The sequence below is a fragment of the Delphinus delphis genome, chromosome 5 (assembly GCF_949987515.2).
Source record: "Delphinus delphis chromosome 5, mDelDel1.2, whole genome shotgun sequence".
Lineage (NCBI taxonomy): Eukaryota > Metazoa > Chordata > Mammalia > Artiodactyla > Delphinidae > Delphinus > Delphinus delphis.
The window spans coordinates 35,741,705-35,746,212 of record NC_082687.1 but is presented as its reverse complement, the minus strand read 5'-3'; the positions used below and the strand labels follow the sequence as shown (position 1 = coordinate 35,746,212).

Here is a 4,508-nt window from a genome sequence, read left to right as displayed (position 1 = left end):
AAAAAGTGAGAACCACTGCTTTAAAGTTCTAAAAGGAAGAAAAATAGGATGAAGATGGATCACAAGAGAAAAGTTTGCCCTTGAACCTGGAGAGGTGACTCCTTGTCTTAAAAAGAAGGTAAAGAGCATGGATTCCCATCTGATTCAGGTCTTACAAACTTATTACAGGAAGATGAGGGGTTTCCTATCTGATAGCCTATATATTTTATCTACATATCTATTCACTTAGTTTCTTTCTTGGTATAAGTTACTGTAAACAATGTTTAAAGGGTTCTGGTTTCAAGTCATGTTTAGAAAGTCACTTCCTATACCCAGATTGTAAACATGGTCTCCAATATTTTCTTATATATATGTGAGGGTTAATTTTACTTGTCAACTTGACTGGCTATGGGGTGCCTAGGTTAAACATTTCTGGGCAATGAAAGTAGATGAAGTCACAGGGTGTGAGTAGACAGAGATGACAAGAGGGCCCAGGACTGAGCCCTTGGTCATTCCAACCTTGAAAATCCAGGGAGAGAAACTTCGGATGCCAAACAAAATGTAATAAGCCTGCTATAGTCTATCTCTCCCACCGATTTTGATCTTGGAGAGGCAGCAGTGGGCAGTGGCTTGAAGCGAGGTCTTAGTTCTCTGCCCAGGAATCAGACCTGGGGAGCCTGGATGAAAACCAGGAATTCTTGACCAGCAACATCTAGAGGCTAGAAGCAGATTTCCCTGGCTCTTGCCCCCGGTGAAAACTGCATTTCTCAGGAGGTAAAAACTATAAAAACAGGTCCAAGGTATATTATTAGAGACACAGCACAACAAGTGGGAGAGCACACAGGGAAACGGTCTGTTTATTTAAGATAGAGGCAAGGTAGAGATACACACCCAGAGAGAAAGGGTGTGGGCCTCCCCCCTAATGAGGAGGAGTGCAGTAAAGAGGCTGTTAAATCATTTATATAGGGCAGTTCTTCCCGGTCTTTGTTTACCCTTAGCCAATTATCTGGTTTCCTTTTCCACACCTGACCTGCCCTAGGGCCCTCCCCAACACGAGTGCCCAACTTTTTTCCAAGATGGAGTCTAGCCCAGAGGCCTAGGGGGAGCCTTGGCATCACCTCTTCTAGGGTGGTGCCCCCTCCTTTTTGACCCGCAAGGGGCCTTTCTGCCCACGTGCAGTGTCTCCCTTGCCCCAAGGATGGGAAATATGTGGCCTCCTGATCTTTACTCCAGCAGGGTTTAGCCCCTCTGTCCTCCAGAGACAAAGCCTGGATATTTACCCTGTTTCTGTAGTTACTTCTCTTTCCAAGAGCAAACAGGAGGCAGGTTGTAAATACCTAACCTGGAGCCCACCTATCTCCTGTCTCAGGAAATGTAAACAGGAGGCCAGCTGTAAATGCCTAGCCTGGAGCCCATCTATCTCCTGCATCAATTTCAACTGAAACCTGGACAAAATACAAAAAGCAGTTACCTGAGGAGTCTGAAAAGTAATTAAGGGCAGGCGGACTGGGGAGGGAAGGTAAAACTTGTACAGCAAGCTGTAAGGTGGCAGTGAGTTTCCTGGGGTTTCCCTCCTTTACTCTCAGCTTTGACCCAAGAGTGGGATGGTGAATCGAAGATGGCAAACCCTTGGAGAAAGACCCTTCTAGTGAGAGGACAGGGAAAGGGCACATGGAGAGTGTGAGTTCTCGCCTTGCTCTGCCTGAGACCAGTTCACGACCCAGCAGGGAAACTGCACTCCCGGGCTACAGAAGCGGGGGAAAGAGACCACTTCTTACAAAGAGTGTGTGTGTGTTGGGGGGATGGATTCTCCTGTTATTTTTTCTCTTTTGCCACTTTGTCCTCAGGGAAGGCCCGATTGCTCAGAACTGCGCAATAGCATGGGAGGCTAAGTTTGCAGGAAAACGCCATCATTTTGTCCACATGTAATAGGAAAAGAAAGTCAGCCAGTGTGGGGGAAGCAGGTGGGACCTGGAGAAGGGAATTCCCTAACTCTCTGCATAGCTCCAGGCCCACCTCTAGCTGCTTTGAGAAATGAGCTGCAATGTAAACACACAGGAAGTCCCAGACAGCTCCTGAGTGGCTCATGCCTGGGGCACATCCAAATATATTAAAAGCCTCTTAAAAATCAACAAGAAAGCAAACAACCCAGTTTTTAAAATGGACAAATGACTAGAACGGACATTTCATCAAAGAAGATAAAGAGATGGCAAATAAGTGCACGAAAGATGCTCAAAATCCTAGCCGTCAGTGAAATGCAAATTTAAAACAAAGATACTACTACACACCTATTACAACAGATAAAACTTTTAAAGAGTGACAATGTCAAGCTCTGGCCAGTAGGCCGAGGCTGGAACTCAAGTTGCTGGTAGGAGTGCAAAATGGCACAGTTACTTTGGAAAATAGTTTGTCAGCTTCTTTCAAAGTTAGACTAGGGCCTCTGTGGCGGAGGAAGCGGCACCGGCTGCGGTAGCAGCAGCTACAAGCTCCCTGTGCCGGGGCGTTGCTGCACGCACCCCAGGAGCCGCCCGCCCTGCTGCCCTTGGAGCTGCCTGACCCCGCCAGCTTGTCTGTCAGCCCCCAGCCCGGCAGCGCCCCCAGGAGTCCTCCGACTTGCCTTCGGCCTTTTGCGCCACCTGCAGCCTCAGCCCCAGCTGTAGGCACAGCCACCGGCACAACCCCAGCCCCAGGTCCTGCTGCAGCTCCTCCAGACACAGTCCCTGCGCCGACACCCTGGAGGTTGGGATGCTCTTCTCCAAAATCAACTTGCTTGCCCACCTGCGCGTCGCGCCCTGCCACGACCTTCACGGCACCAAGCTGGCACCCGGCAAGGAGAAGGAGCCCCTGGAGTCGCCGTACCAGGTGGGCCCACCACTCAGGCATCTGTGTCGCCGACAACTTGCCGGTGACCAACAAGCACTTGGAGAAGGACCGGATCTCCGACTGCGGAGAGCTGCCTAATGGCACCCGAGTGTCTGTGGAAGTGGTTCTGCTGAAGAAGGTGAGCTCGGGCTTCTCCGGCATCATTAGGCTCCTGGACTGGCTCAAGAGGCCCGACAGTTTCGTCCTGACCCTGGAGAGGCCCGAGATGGCGCAAGACCTCTTCGACTTGATCACGGAAAGTGGGGCCCTGCAGGAGGAGCTGGCCCGCAGCTTCTTCTGGCAGGTCCTGGAGGCACCGTGACATCAAGGACCAGAACATCATTATCCGCCTCAATCACTGCGAGCTCAAGCTCATCGACTTCGGGTCAAGGACGCCGTCTACACGGACTTCGATGGGACCCGAGTGTACAGTCCTCCAGAGTGGATCCGCCGCCATGGCTACCATGGCAGGTCGGCGGCCATCTGGTCTCTGGGGATCCTGCTGTAGGATATGGTCTATGGAGATATTCCTTTTGAGCATAATGAAGAGATCACTGGGACCAAGTTTTCTGCAGGCAGAGGCTCTCTTCAGGGTGACAGCATCTCATTAGATTCTGCTTGGCCCTGAGATCATTAGATCAGCCATCCTTCGAAGAAATCCAGAACCATCCGTGGATGCAAGATGTCCTCCTGCCCCAGGAAACTGCTGAGATCCATCTCCACAGCCTGTCACCAGGGCCCAGCAAATAGCTTTTCCAGAAGGTTTTCCCCTCTCTGTCAGATGCTCACGGGAGGGGAAGTATCTGTTCCCAGCATCCCAAGTACCAGTGACACTTCTCTCCAAGCAGGACAGTGCTTGATACAGGAACAACATTTACAACTCATTCCAGACCCCAGGCCCTGGAGGCTGCCTCCCAAAGGCAGGAAGAGACTCCACTCCAGCCGCCTTAGGCCGCGACTCCTCCCACAGATGCTCTCCTTCTCATGGAGTCCAGCATCGCTGGACTCTGCAAAATCCCTGGGGGCGGGGGGCTGGGCGTGTGTCAGAATCCTGCCATGGAACTGTTCCCTTCATCAAGAGTTCTGCTGAATGCGCGATGTGTCAGGTAGGGGGAAATCGGGGTGGGGTGGGATAGGACTAGCACCATTTTAAGTCCCTGTCACCTCTTCCGACTCTTCTGAGTGCCTTCTATGGGGACTATGGCTATGCTGGGAAAAATACTTGAACTTGCGTCTTTTACCTGTTGCTTCTCCAAAAATCTGCCTGGGTTTGGTTCCCTCTTTCTCCCCCACCCCTTCACCCCCGTCCTTCATATGAAAGGTGCCATGGAAGAGGCTACAGGGCCAAATGCTGAGCCACCTGCTCTTTTTTCACCTCCTTTAGTAAAACTCCCAAGTGAACTGGTCTTCCCTTTTTGGTTTTTACTTAACTGTTTCTAAGACAAGACCTCACACACACACACACAAAATGCACAAGCAACGCACATCCAAAAAAACAACAACAACAAAACTGTAAATGTGTGTACAGTTGGCATGGTAGTGTACAAAAGCATTGTAGTTGATCTAATTCTTTTTTAATTTTGCCTTTAAGTTATTTTACCTGGTTTGTTTTGTTTTGTTTTGGCTTTTTTTGAAAGATGCACATTTTAACCTGGAGGTCAATGTTA

The 4,508-nt window shown here is 50.1% G+C and overlaps 1 pseudogene; it reads left to right on the top strand.

The window, feature by feature from the left end:
- The first annotated feature begins 2,724 nt into the window (after positions 1-2,724).
- Positions 2,725-3,591, top strand: LOC132426240 (serine/threonine-protein kinase pim-1 pseudogene; annotated as a pseudogene).
- Positions 3,592-4,508: the final 917 nt, after the last annotated feature.